The 15,762-nt window shown below is 40.1% G+C and overlaps 1 protein-coding gene across 1 annotated transcript in view; it reads right to left on the bottom strand.

Annotated features, from left to right (window-relative positions):
• PAK5 (p21 (RAC1) activated kinase 5) overlaps nt 1-15,762 on the bottom strand; it is a 240,972-nt gene that overhangs the window by 131,892 nt on the left and 93,318 nt on the right. The window lies entirely within an intron of this gene.

Raw genomic sequence — 15,762 nt, 5'->3', positions numbered from 1 at the left:
TGAATCACATCACTCTTCCTGGATATTATCAAATGATACATGGTTGATCATTTTCAATCTCCCTGTAATTATGATTTCTTGTGATTTTTTTTACTGGATTTTGTTCCAAATCTTCAATTTCGCTATATCATATTGAATCTGAATTCCTCTATTTCATACTGAAGTCGTCACTTGAGTCCTATACAGAGGCTACTCTGTATATGAACCAAGTTAGAGTATCCCACTTCCTATGATTTCTCACATTGTGAAGTTAGACAAATAAATATATTATAATTCCATATACTACACACCAGGGTTACAGACAACAATGTTTTTGGACACTAAGGTGAATTCAATTATCCATTGAATTAACATTTCTGTGTCCACCATGAGCTTGGCACTTGAGACTGTATCTACATAAGGGGGCATTTGTCCCAACGGAAGGAACAGGATAGGTTGTGCCAGGGTGACAAGCACTTAGAGACAAGCAGAGAGATGCAGAACATGAGAGAAGTTTTTGGAGTACCCTTTTGTATGTATGCATATCAGGGAGGAAGGAGGGAGAGAGGGAGGGAGAGGTTATGAGGAAGAGAGGGAGAGAGGGGGGTGGATTATCCATTTCAGAACTGAGCTGAATCAAGGAAGCTCTAAGCTGCTATTGGGCTGGGTGTGAATTGCGGTATAGACTTTATAAAATGAAATGCAATTAAAAAATAAGGATATACCAAATATTAAGACCATGTCTTTGGGGGGGATGGACATAGTCTAAAATGGGCTGGTTAAGTGGAGAGCTAACTTTGCGTCCAAACAAGTCATATCCCTTGTATCACTTAGGATATAACAAGAAGTCCAACTAAACAACGTGAGCAGCTTCTTCAACGGTTACTTAAGTCTGTTTGGGACAGAGGATGTTGTCTGTGGATGTCCTCTTTGGGTGACTGGCCCTGAGTCAGGGCTGTCCAGTTCTCCTATTGGCAGCTCATTCATACTGGACAGGCTCAAGACTCTCCTGCTGGCAGCTTACTGCCCTGGGCAGGCACAAGACTCCTTTCTGAGACTTCTTTGCTGCTGACAGAACAACTGATTCCTCTGTAATGGTCCCTTCCGCTTACTCTCTAGGCAAAGCTTGGTGCAAGCAGCATTTGGAAAACACAAGTAATCCATTCCAGAGTATGAGTGTATGTAGCAGTAGAAGCTCAGAGAGTGTGAACATAGGAAGGGGATGATGAGTAAGGAGCATAGAGACCAAATTTAGTTCTCCATGTCTCAGTTTCTCTACCAGCCAAAACAGCCCAGGAGGTTGGCATTTGGTGCAGGGGTGAAGGTGTGGCTTGAGATAGTCACATCCCATAGGGATCTGAGTTTCTGCTCTGAATCCTGGTTTCTTCTCTTCTGATTCAATTCCCTGCTACAGTAAATACCACAAGGTAGTGTAATATCTTAAGTGCTTGGGTCATCCGCCACCTGCATGGGAAGCCTAAATTGAGGCTCTTGGCTTCTGCATGGCCTAGCCCTGGCTGATGTAGGCATTTCAGAAGTGAACCAGTGGGTAGAAGAGCTTCCTTTGTCCGCCTTCAAAACAAAATATATATTAAATTTAAAAATAAGAAAAAAGATAACAACCCAGGGTTCTTACACATGGCATCAAATGAAAACAATTCAGGACAGTGCTTGGCACAAATGAGTGCTCTATACATTTTAAGTTTTTTTTTTTCCTGGCTAGTCCTTCTCAGTAGTAACTAACAGATTGCCAAATAATGATAGCCTCCACTGGGTATCAAGTACAGCCGCATCAGTGCAGACCATTGTTTTTATTACTGCAGATACAGTAGCACTAATGTAGCACAGTATTGTAAAATGTGTTTTCTGAATCTCTCCAAAATAACTCCCTTAGACTTATGACTTCAATGATTTCAGAGGTCATGGTTCAAGCCATTCCCCGATGGCCTTTGTGGTTTGTAGCAAAGGTCTGCAGCTTGACTGTCTCCCCTCAGGTACTGCTTCACTTGTTTTCACAGCCAGAAAGCATCATTGGTCTGCAAATACCCTTCCCTCTGTAAGAAGCAGGGTCTGTCTGCTACAGCCCTGGCCACACACTCAGCTTCAGGAAGAGGAAGGAGTCAGGAGGCAGAACATGCTCACCAATCCTTGACTTCCTTTCATTCTGTGCCCAGTCTAATTATCTTCTCAGCCAACTACCAATTACCTGTAGTCAATGTTACAGTGAAGTTCAATAGCAGGTGGGCACTCGATTGATTTCAAACACATGCTTAATTATTTCTCTTCCTTTACCCCTTTGTTTCCTTTCTGTCTATATCTGGCAACCTTACTGTTTCTTGGGTTCTCCAACCTCCCTTGCAACTTCACCACACCAATAATTACTGTTCTCCCAGCCTTCATGCCTCAAGCATTTAATGAGTTGGAACTTAGCAATAAAACTTCCGGCAAGCAAGGGACATCCTGCAAATTGGCCTGGAGAAAGCCAGCTTGGTAACCTGAACTGGATAAATGAGGTATTCAGGTTCTAAATCTTTATCCAAAGTGGCTTTTCATCCCCTGTATTCTGTAATTACTACACTGGGAACTGCGATATCTTGGAACTTGCAGTGGGAACGGCTTAACAGTCAAATCTCTTTTGAGTATCATGGTGAATTTATGTGTTGACACATACAGGAGCACTTCTAAGAAATCATTGAAAATATAATTAAAAATTATTTTAATGTAAAACTTTTTTGTTAAAATGTCTATTTTACAATATCAGAAAATATGTAGGGTGAAAAACTAGAATTTAAAATTTCTGTACCAAAATAAACTCATATTTTTATTTCCAATTTTCACTAAATCTTGAAATACACCTAACACCTCCAGCTCTAACGAAAATATCCTAAACCTCAATGAAACATCAGCTTGAAATAATGTGATATCCCTGGAAATTAACACAAGTCAGATAATTAGACAAATACACAAGTCAGCAACTGGTACTTGTCATCAAGGAACTGGAAATCCTGATTCAGCCGTAACCAGGTTGAGGCCCCTGTACACAATGACTCTACCCTCTCCTTCACCTTTCTGAAGCAGAAAGTCTCAAATCCCTTAGTGTTCTATTAAATTTCTACCTCCAACTGAGCATGCGATGCATGTAACTTACACAATAACAGTGGACATCTGCACCTGCCTCCTTTTAAATATGAATCACCCTTCCCGAAGCTTTCTCAAAGCTTAACATGTATGTATACTTTCCCTTAAAGGGAGGCCTATAAAACCTGAAACTCCTAGCTAATCAGGAAAGGCTGGTATTTTGGATCACCATGCAATATTGCTCCTGGTGTGTGCAACCACAATAATTCTGGTGCTTTCAGTTTCATCTATTGTCTGTTTCCCTGGAACACATGCTGGACAAGAACTCTTGGGTCAACAAAAATCACACCCTCATGGATATGAATATTTATATTCACATGTAGAAACAACTAGAGCACATCTGAGCCTTTCAGCCACACTATGGTTACAACATTCCCAAGGTGGCTTGTTGGGCACAAAGAATCACAGGAACATTTACGTACAGATGCCCTCATATGAAAATAAGTTGGGTTTTTTTTGGAATAGAAGTTGCTCTACCCTAAATGTCTGAAAAAGCACACCCACCCCACCTTAAAAAAAGGAGCCTCCCTCTGCCCAGTGAGTCAGCCAAAAGTATCACATGAATAGGAACTGACTCACTTGGGTCTCTGGATAGAAAAACTGTCAGGAATGCTGCTGCAGGTCTGAAAGACAGAGGGAGAATTAAAATGGTGTCAGACTCTTGTTGGAAGCAAGCTAATAATGGCAAAAATGTAACATCCCCAGGGAGAAATGAGGGAGAGAGAAAAAGGAGGAGGAGGAGAAAGAAGATATGGGAAATATGGGAGAAAAGGAGAAGAGGAGAAGAGGGAAGGTGGTAACGGGAGGAGAGAAACTTTCATATGCCTCTTCACTCTGTCAATGTCTGTAATGAGTACGAGGCTAAAGTTTGGAATTGGAAACTTGATCCAAGTCTCCCACATATATGGTAGGTATCCAACTATGTGTGCCCCCACCATGTTCACTTGAGCAGTAAGCTAGAATCAAGAGCTGGAGTTGGGACATGAGTGTACTAACTGGAGCGTTTATCACTAAGTCATCCTCTCGTTACATAATTTTTTGAAAGGAGAACTATATTATCCAAGTTCCTTTCTCAGAAGGCAGATTTGTCAGGAAGGATTAGAGGGCAAATAGCTTGTCTGTGAGGCAGTTCCAGGAAGCAATGGTAGGGAAGCTGGGGAAGCAATTCGGAGAAGGATGACTGTTCAAGAAGAATTCATGAACAAGTGATTGCTTAGGGCAACTGAGCCTCAGTCCTTCCTGTGACCTCCAGACATGGGTGAATGTCCAACATCCAGCCCTGGAGCTAGAAAGTTGCAGTATTTATTCTTCACTGTCCATTAGTTTTTGAGAGATGATCCTGTGGAGTATTTCCCAGCACTTCAGTTTGATCCATACACACACAGCCTACCAGTTAGTGAAAATGCAGGGTTTATAAGGAGCTGACAGTATTTGTACACCTTGCAACTACCTACTATTAGGTTTCAGAGCTACACAGTCTCAGGGATGCCTAACAAGAGATGCACTTGTAGGGGTTTCAAATGCAGAGGGCCCTGCATTATTAAGATAAAACCTTAGTGTCACAATAAATTCCATCACATGTGTACCAGAGATAAGTCTGCTTGATTAGAAGACAGCCAGATGGTGGTGAGAGGCAGTAAGGAAGGAGGAGTGGTGCCAAGGAAGACATGATGCTCTTAGAGTTCAAACTCATTCAAGGGCATTAGCCATTGTCACCAAAGTCATAGATTATGTGAAAACATAAGTATCCAACAAGCATGCAGTATGAGGGAACAACCCAAACTTGGTAAAATGTATTGGGAAATAACCCTACTTTTCTATAACCCCTTCAAAGGGTTCTTCTGCTTCACTAACATTTACTGTCCTAGAAAAAAATTTGCAGAGAAGCACTGATTTCTGGTCAGTTTCAGTTATAAGACTCAAGCAACCTTAGCAATTATGATTCACAAATTCAGTCTCAATCTTATTTTAACATTCACTCATAAGGAAAAATATAAAGATCAGCATATGCCCATATTCTTTCCACCCACAGAAAATATTGTGTATTATTTTATCACAGCAATACTTCACTCAGTAGCCATATTCAATCTGCAACTTAGATGTTTTATTTCTAAAAATAGGTTTGTTTGGAGTTATCAGCTGTTTTCTTTGATTAGAAATCTAAGTCTTGTTTTACTTAAAAAAGTAAACAAAAACCTCACAATGATCATAAATCTTAATTGTGCCTTGTCTCAAAACAGAACTGTTTCAGCCCTTTCTCTATAAGCCCCATGGGGCTAAACCTTGGGCTATCTCACCTTTAGATCTTGACAAAAGGATTATGGAACCTGCTCACATCCATAGATTGGTAACTGTTCAGACAAACATACACATACACATACCTCCTTCTGCAGGAACTACAGTTAAATAATTTTAAGTGCTATGATTCAAATTTTACACAAAGGAATATCATTTAACCACAAAACAGTGTAATCCTATCATTTATAGAAAAAAATGGAAGGAACTGGAGAACACTATTTAAGTGCAATAATCCAGAAAAGAAAGCAAATACTATATAATCTCCCTTATAGGCAAAGGTTAAACAAACTCAATCAGAACACAGAATAGTGGCTATTGGAGGCTGGGAGGAGTGCAGATTACTTAGACTAAAAGTGCAAGTCCTGGTACCACATAGTATATTCAAGTGACTACAGTTCACAAAAGCAATAACCTGTTATATCTTTTTTTTGAAATGAGCAAGTAGAAGAAGGAATATTTTGGGCTTCCAGCACAAAATGTCAAGGAAGTGGAAATGTTGACTAACCTGACTTAATGCTACACATTGCATAACATACTGAAATGTTACACTATAGACCACAAATGTGTTCGTTGTTGTTGATAATTTCTATAAATTTCAGGTAAAATAAAATAGGAATCAGGTGTATTGCTCCATCAGTTTTGCTTCTAACTTAATGTCGAGGAAGACTGAAGTCACATTTATTGTATGAGAGGAGTGAGGAAGTTCAAGATCACTACGGTAATCAACTTTTCAAAGTGTGCACTTTGCACCTTCCACACAAATGCAAATGACACTTTTGGAGCAGGCCACATGAGTGTCCAGTTTCCATCCTTGTCATTGTACCAGAAGTTTCTCTATAGACACTAACAAGGACCATTGGCAATTTTATTTCAATTGGTAGTTAGGCTAACTTTTATATCCATGGACAACCTTCCACTGGATATTGCTTAATATTCGGGTGTTTGAGACTAAAGGAATTCTACATCTCAATTGCTTTAAAAATAGCTGATTCAACTTCACTCATTCAATTATTGTTAAGGGGGGGGGGACAACTTGTAAACTAATCAGTCATCCTAATTCTTACATACTAACGATGTTCCATACAAAGTTGTAAGATAAACATGCCCAAACTTCAGGAATGTGCAGTTGCAGTATTTAAAACATTTAGATGTGGTCAGCACAAGGTTTTTAAAACTGAAAGACTGATTTCCAGGAAAAAGTGGGTGTTTCCCTGGATTGTTCAATACTAGTATGGGAACTGTGTGAACCTGACGGACAATCCTGTATTTCCTCATGTCCAATCAAACACTGAAAATCAAAAGACCTCAACAGCAGCAAGCATTTGGAAAATCGTTAGAACAAGAGTGGGGATGCTCACTCATGTCTCCCATGAGCCTCTGGGTCCTGACTCCAGTTTCCACTAAGACAGACCTTTGGCGGCAGCAGCAGTGGCTCAACTGACTGGGTTCCTGCCACCCGCATGGGATACTTTCACTCAGTTCATGACTCTGGGATTTGCTGTAGACCCAGTCAACCAGTATCTCCATCTCTCTCTGTCACTCAAACAAACGAAATATGAAATATGGAAGACAAATAAAACAAGTACTCCCTCACTATCCATCAAAATACAAACTCACAAAACAGACCAAATAAACTATAGAAAATGATGACCCCAGGAGAAATGTTATTCCCTTACCAAAAAATCAGAAGTTAAATGTTATGTTTCTACCTTATTTATGTGCTTTACAAGTTGAGCAAATTAACCCTGAACAAAGAAACTTCATGTATGCCATGTTATTTCCAATTACTGCCTAGTATTCCATAGCTTGTATCTACCACAAGTTATAAGTTCATTCAACTGTTGTGGGACATTGGGTTGTCCCTAGTTTGGAATTATTATAAATGGTTTCTTGAATGTGCTAATGTAGGTCTTATAATGAACATGTTTGACTCGTTACTCTTGTGCATGTACATACCTAGAATTAGAACTGCTGAATCCAGGTAACTGTGCACCTATGGCTTCAGTGGAGAGTGCCAATAAGTTTTCCAAAGCCATCACACTACAATTTACTTTCCTAAGAGCAGTTTAAAAGTTGCTCCAAACCCTTGATTCACTGTAAAGATTATCACTCTTCTTTGGGGTGTGGTGTAACCACAGAGCGATTTTGTGTTTCCTGCTGAGGAATGATTTTGAGTATCGTTCACATGCATTGGACATTTTGACCTTCTTTCTGGATTATCTACTCAGATTCCTTGTTCATTAACCCCACTGTTTTCTGCTCACTCCTTTTCAATTTAATAGAGTTCTTGATAAATTCTGGATAAAAGTCTGTGCTGAATATATGCTGTGAAATATTTCATCCCACCTCATTTCCTTTTTCATGCTCAATGACGTTTTTGATCTACACACATTAATTCAGTCAAATTTTAACATCTTTTCCACAGTGTTTGCTGCTCTTTGTGTCCTATTTTAAAAGTCTTTGCTTTTTCCAAGGTCATAAATGCATTCTGCTATGCTTAGGTTTACCATCCATCTGTAGTTGATTTACATGGATTGCAATTTAAGTACCGATGGATTCAAAAAGGGAGGTTCAGGATACTTTAACAATGTTTGCTTCTGAAGAAGAGTGTTTCTTAGCAACTCAAAAGATAACTAAAATCCAAGGAGAAATCAGCCCAACAATCACACTGATTAAAGTGCATACAGCCAAGCACCTGTTGAAGAATGTTCTAGAGAATGTTCTGTGGTAGCTGTTATTAAAATAACCTGAATTAACAGTATATTGCTGGGAAATATGTTATTCATTTTAAAAGAAAGCTTAATATCGTCTTTTCCTCTGTTTATAACTCTGACATTTAAAAATAAAAATTGTGATGGTATGTAAGGTTAACCTTCTGTGGTGACAGCATCCCATTTGAGCTCCACTTCCCATCCAGCTCACTGTTAATGGTCTGGGAATCCACTTGGCCGATTTGGCAGAAACTTCTACCACCCAGCTCCAGACCTCCTCAGCCCCAGCTGTTGCTGCCATTTGAACCAACAGATGGAAATTCTCTCTCTTTCTGTCTATCTGTAACTCTGACTTTTAAGTCAAAAAAACATTTAAAAATAATAAAAATCTTAAGCTCCACAGAATCATGTTGTCTAGTAAAAATACAATGTGAATGTGAACCATATATGTTAGTATTAAATTTCATAGTGGACATATTAAGAATTTTAAAAATCAGATGAAATTTATGACACTGAATTTAACAAAGAATCCAAAATACTTTCATTTTTATATGTGGCACTGACCACATATTAAGAGCTCATCTTTTTTCCCATGAATATAGACTTACATTCAATTTTTAAAATGTACTTATTTATCTACAAGGTTAGAGGTGTGTGTGCGCGCCCCCACACACACACACGTTTCCATTCTGTGGGTTCATTCCTCAAGTGATAGCAATAGTTGGCTGAACCACACAGAATTACAAAGGCTGGAACGCAATTTAGGTCTTCCACTTGAGTGGCCTGGACCCATGGGACACCGGCACCCATCTCGTGCTGCTTCCCAGGGCATGTGTTATCCCAAGAAGCAACTCCACCACTGCACAAAGCACCGACACATTCGAACTCCATTTTCTACAAACTGTTTGAGGTATTCTGGTATTTTATACATGTTTTCTTACAATATATTTACTTGAAGCTTCTTAGAGCCTGAATCACTGTACACAGCTAACTTGATCCACTGAAAATCCTCTCCATACCTAGCCAGTTTATTGCTTAGATCATATTAGACAAAATTATGAGTTGACTTAAAACAGAAGCCTCTGAATCATGCTTTTCAGCTCAGAACAATTCTACTTGACTCTCATCCTGGCATAATCATAAAATGCCATTTTCACTCTCAAGTCAGTCCGTCCTTGTCCGGACAACCAATAATATTTTCCCAAGTTATGACACAGCACCAGCCACTATTTTCCCTTCTACTTTTGCAACAGCTACTCTTTCTTTGAGCTTTTGTAATAAATTATAGTGAGAATGTAGTTGTCTTACATATACACTAGACGAATCTGGACAAGCTCTGGAATACAGCTCTGACTGCATCACTAGAAGCCTGTCCTTGGCTAAGAACTCAGTATTGATCCCCTCCATCAACTACTCCTTTGGTTTCTACTGTAGATTCTCTCCTCATCACACGTTTGCCCTGGACACAGAAGTCAGATAAAAGAGATTTCTCAATTGCTTCATGTTGGGAATGCACTTGCCAGTTCCTGGGCCCTAAGAAACTATCTGCACAGAAATATAAACTTCTAGTAGCAGAGAAACGGCTTTGGATGCGTTGTTTCTTCTCCCAAGTCAATTTCTTTTGAAGCATGCAAGCGATACTATGCTCATGTGTAAAATGAGAGGGACTCCACTGCTACGTACTTTTTAAAACACAGGAAGATTGAGATGCTGTGAGAGAAGGTATGTGGTCTGTGCACAATAAAGCATAAGGGGATTTCAAAAGTTTCATGAGAATGGATTTAAAAGTTACATATACATTTTTCATGTAGCTTTTAAAGACTTTCCATATGACACCATAAAACACTATTTTCTGGACTACACTCAATTCCATTATAATCAGTGCACCGAGCAATTTCTAGTTGCTTTTATTGTTTTATGCTGACAAAGCCATCAATAATGGGCCAAAGTTATTTAATTTTTGGTAATACAGTTAAATAATACAAAGGATGCTGATGTTGGAATACAAACATGGCATGGGTTCATTAAAACAGTGATAAACTTCGCTAGGCTTACTAGTGAGTATGTTTCCTCTTACTATTGCCCAAAAACATAAATAACAGAGCAATGAAACCATGGGCTAGTTAATGAAACCAGGGACAAATCTAGGGACTAATTGACGCAGAAGGATGGATAGTGTTTTTTTTTTTAAAGATTTTATTGTTATTGGAAAGCCGGATATACAGAGAGGAGGAGAGACAGAGAGGAAGATCTTCCATCCGATGTTTCACTCCACAAGTGAGCCGCAACGGGCCGGTACGCGCCAATCCGATGCCGGGACCAGGAACCTCTTTCAGGTCTCCCACACTGGTGCAGGGTCCCAATGCATTGGGCTGTCCTCAACTGCTTTCCCAGGCCACAAGCAGGGAGCTGGATGGGAAGTGGAGCTGCCGGGATTAGAACCGGCGCCAATATGGGATCCCGGGGCTTTCAAGGTGAGGACTTTAGCCACTAGGCCACACCACCGGGCCCAAGGATGGATAGCTTTAAGGGGACATGGTGATGATACACTAATCTGTAGTCCATCCCTTAAGCTTTTGGCAATAAAGGCCAAGCATTCTTGGAAGAAGGGCAATGTTGTCTTGTAAGCTCTGTTTCGTCCCTTTGATTATCCGTTTCGATAATATCTCAATCAGCTGTTCATCTATTCTGTCCCAAAGAATTCCAAGATCTCTGGGTCCATGACAGACTCTTGCGGTTTAAGGAATGTCAAGTGGATCTTAAGTTTGATAGTCTATTGCTTATTCTGATTAGAGAGACTTCATTCAGGCAATGCGCCAATAGGTCCAGTCTAGAAGCCCACCTCACTCTCACCATTAAGTACCACCAATTCCAGGTTCCATCAGCCCAGTGACAAACAGGAAACTCAGCTCTTTTGTAGCTTCTCCAAATTCCAACTCCAGCCCATGGATAACAACCTTGACAACCTTCTCAAAGACTGAGTATTTTCCTAGTTTGCTTGTGGGATTATTTGCTGGGATCCCTTAATTCAGAATATAATGAAATAGAAGGTTCACAGAGTCCTCCTAAAACCATCTTAATGTATTCTGATGTCCTTCCTCCCTGAGCCATCTGGCCCTTAATTAAGACTATCAGAGAAGCTGTAGAATTCTCTTATGTCTTGCAGGCCATAAGAGTGTATAGACTTTGAGGAAGCACCAAAGAAAATGACTATAGCTGGTTGTAAATGTTCTTAGTAAAAAAAAAACCTGAATTTTGAGTTGTGAGTGAATGTGTCAATCCTTGAGTAAGCATTTATATCCCTGCCATTGCACTCAAACTTCACGCCCAGGCTGGTTTCCTTGATTTGGATGGCTCAAACTGGCCACATTCTTCAATTTTTCCAATGAGTAGGCTATTCTTTCCCTGGAGAAAGGCTGGTATTTCTTTTATGATTTCAGTACAGAGGCAATGAGGAATAGAACAGAATGTTTTAAGGAGAGTGAGAAGGCACCTGGCTTCCCTAGAATGCACCCCAGGCTTTGGCATCCTGGTCACAGTGCGGAATCCGAAACAGCAGAATATTCGAAATTGTATATCTAATCTTTGTAATTCTGTCAGCCTTATTTTCAGATCTTGGGCCTGACTTAATCACTATTCAACCTACAATGACCAAACAGGAATATCCTTTAAAGCTGCCATTGGTCAGCTCAGGCTCTCAGAGCATATATAAAATCAGAAACTAACCATCTCTAATCTAACAACGTCTTTTTGTGGGTCAAAAGAAGCCACCCTATTCCACATTTCTCCAATTGTCATTGTTCTAGTACTTGCTGTGTGCTGCAACTACTAGACAGCCCAATATCTGACTTTCTACCAAGCTCTATTCCAATTTACTATAGTTGAAAGCTTAAGCAATTGTGATTCTGCCCCATGCCAGTGCTTATTTTCAGTCCAATTTATCACTGAAAATGTGATAGCCATTGCTTTCAGGCAGGTCAGTTATCCAAGTCCAAAATCCTATCCACATGGTGTCTTGTCTACGACTACTTGTTTTTGCTCAGTGTCCTGAGGAAACTGTGGGACAAACATTAAGAGCAAGTGATTTAATTGGAACATGCATCTTAAGGCCGCAGCAAAAGGGAGAGAAAGAGGGAAAGAAGGATGGGAAGAAACACAAGGATATATATTATTGTTCTGGCTGCTGTGTTGCTGTGAACTATGCGGAAATACAGCCAGTAGCCCAGCAAATGCATTTGCTGTGATGTAGGGCACCCCTAACCAGGCTACATAGAGACATACACTTTGGAAGAGCCCACCACAGAAAGAAATGGAAAGGGAATTTATCTGCTTTGTTCTGCTCTCACTCCCACAGGAGCAAGATGAGAAGAATCTAGGTCAGTCATCTAGGTGTAATTTTGTTACCCAGGAGAATATTTGGCATTTTTAAGTTTTATTGATTTGAAAGGCAAAAAGAGAAAGGGAAGAGGGGGAGGAAGAAAGAGAAGGGAGAGGATTGGAGGGGGAGGAGGAAAAGAGTGATCTATCAATCCACCTTCTGTCTGCTGGTTCATTCTGCAAATGTGTATTAACAGTGGAACTGAGGCAGGGGGAAGGCAGGAGCTGGGGCTCTACCCTTCTCTCCTACCCAACACCTGTTACCTCCCGAGGTGTGCATGAGTAAGAAGCAGACTAGGAAGCACAGGCAAGGTTCAAACCTCAGTGCTCTGATAAAGGGATGCAGCTGTCCCAAGCAGTGGCTTATTCACCGTCCCACACCTTAATTTTATTGTTCTAGCTTATGCCCAGTGGTGGTGCTATTGCAGCTGGCACATACAGACCGAGGATGCTGCCATATATACTACAATGCATGAGATAGCATCCAACAAGAATTATTCAACATCAAATGTCATGTGTGTTGGGTGGCCATTTAACTAGCCGTTAAAATGCTGCTTGGGATGTCCACAACCCTTATTGGCGTGCCTGAGTTTGAGATCCAGCACCACTCTAGTTCCAGCTTCCTGCTTGCATACCCTTGTTTGGGCAGGAATGGTAACACACATGGTTGGATTTCTGACAACCGCTCCCCACACGAGACAGAGCTTGAGGTCCTTGCTTTGGGCTTGGCCCAGTTCCTCTAGAGCTGAAGTGGGCATTCACGGAGTAAATCAGCAGAAGCAAGATCTTTGTCTCTGTCTACCTTTAAATTAAATAATAAATAAATAAATAAATAAATAAAACTGAAGTGTCATGAATGTTACTGTTGCAAAACTATATAAATTCATGTTTGGAAAAAAATTTCAAGAAGCAATGAATGATATAAAAAAATTAAGGTAGTAGTTAATCTCTGGAGAAGGTGTTGTGTTAAAATGGGGATACTTCCTATTGCCAGAAGAAAAAGTGAACGAATCCATTATTTTGTTCCCAGAGACTATTCACTGGAGTTTATATCTTTGCTGTCAGCTTTTATAATGTTACTTATTTCCCACTGGCTATATTGTTTTATATTTATTTAATTTATTTTCTGAAAATCAATGTTCACTTCACTTGTTAAAATAGAAAGCAAAGAATTATCAATATAAACAGAAAGGGAGAATGAACATAACACATTTCCTAAGCCATTATGAGTGGGGTTTTTTGTTTTGTTTTTGCTGGTTTTTGTTTTGTAGGTACCACCAGCATTTAATCCCACCATCAAGTTCCCATTCTGCCTTCAAGGAACTTAAAATACTAATGCCAATTTGCTAAGCTTTACAGTAACATCTGCTGCACCTGCTGATGTGATGTAAACCACAGGCCCAGGAAGACAAAGTAGCTTACAAAAACTACCGAACAGAGCTGTTTTAATTTATGCAATTGAGTCTCAGAGTGAAAAAAAGCCATGAATTGACATCATTTTTATTTCATGAACATAACTCAGTGGAAACACGTGTGTACAGAATTCAGTATAATTGTACTCTTAATGTCAACGGACCTCATAGAGACCTTGTGTGTTCCTTAGCTTTGGCTTGGAATAATCAGCCTGTACATTGTGGCAGCCTAGTGGCCTGCAGGGGGCTGGGGCCTCTCACAGACAAAAATGCAGCTATTGGAGATGGGGAGAGGGACAGCATCAGAGCTGTTTTCGGAGAAACGGAAAGAGGCAGAGACTTGGCAGCTGTCAGCATGGATCTTCTAGACACTTTCTGGTGCTATGCAAGACTTGTATTAATAAGTGTATTATTAGGCTGATGCAATGACTCAATTGGCTAATCCTCTGTCTGCCGGTGCCAGCATCCCATATGGGTACCAGTTTGTGTCCTGGCTGCTCTGCTTCCCATCCAGTTCCCTGCTTATGGCCTTGGAAAGCAGTAGAAGATGGCCCAAAGCACTGGGATCCTGCACTCATGTGAGAGGCCTTGAAGAGGCTCCTGGCTTCTAGCTTTAGATCAGCTCAGCTCCAGCCTTTGTGGCCATTTGGAGAGTGAAGCAACAGATGGAAAATCTCTCCTCTCGGCAAGCATGTCTTTCCAATAAAAATAAATAAATCTTTAAAAAGCAAAATAAATGTATTACTACATGTATGCATTAAAAAAAAAAAAAAAACTTTCCACCCTGGTCCTCTTCCAAAATGCCTAAACAGCTGGGACTGGGCCAGGTGGAAACTAGAGTCCTAGAACTTAATCTACATCTCCCTTGTGGGTGTCAGGAAGCCAAATATTTGGTCCATCACTGTAGCTTTCCAGGGTATACATATGCATTGGAAATGGAGATATGGCTCAAAAATCACCCCAATGAATTGTGACCATCCCAAACAGTATTTTAATCCCTCTCTCCCCCAAACCCGCCACTTCTCATTCTCTCAAATGCATAACTGACTTTGCTGAATTGCCACTAAATAACATTTAACTAGCTTGCTAGGGAACTCAGTTGCTATCATGAAAACCAGTTATTCACCAGATACATGAATGAAGTCATCCTAGAATATCTAGACAACCCTGCCAACCAATAGTAAATTACTGAGCAAAATAGGTTAGAATCAGTTAAGATTGTCCAGACCAGCATAGCTCCCTAACACATCCACAGACTGATGAGCAATGACACCTGCTTCTTGGTTTACACTTTTGAGTCATGGGATCCCTTATTATTTCAATCCACTTTATATTCACAGGCTTAATTGATCACTAAGCATAACATCCAACAATTGAAAAGTAGGAAGACCACAGCTCTACAAGAGTGTAACCAAGGGCTACAAAGATAACCGCATGACAAGAAGTCTGACATTCCTATACATTCAGTTTCCATTCTGTATTAACTGCCACATATCAGAGGAAACATGATATTTATCTTTTTGACACCTGCTTATTTCACTAAGCATAAGAAACATGCCACAAAAATACACATCACAAGCAGTGGGATAAACTGCAATTTGACTATTACATATTCAAACCCAGTGGCACCATAACCAGAGTATACAAATTAGCAACATTTGGAGTTCAAAGAGTACTGGTGTTTATCCACGCTGTAAAATTGATCCAAAATGCCTTTAAAATCCATCCATTTACAAAGCCACAATCCTGGGTAGCTTCTCTTAACAGTGTCTATTACTTGGGTGAGACTGCCCAGTTTTCCACAATTGCAATTCCTGCATTCCCATCAATTAAAAAAAATAGAATAT

This window comes from Ochotona princeps, chromosome 22 (assembly GCF_030435755.1).
Source record: "Ochotona princeps isolate mOchPri1 chromosome 22, mOchPri1.hap1, whole genome shotgun sequence".
Lineage (NCBI taxonomy): Eukaryota > Metazoa > Chordata > Mammalia > Lagomorpha > Ochotonidae > Ochotona > Ochotona princeps.
This window is presented reverse-complemented; position numbering and strand designations above follow the sequence as displayed.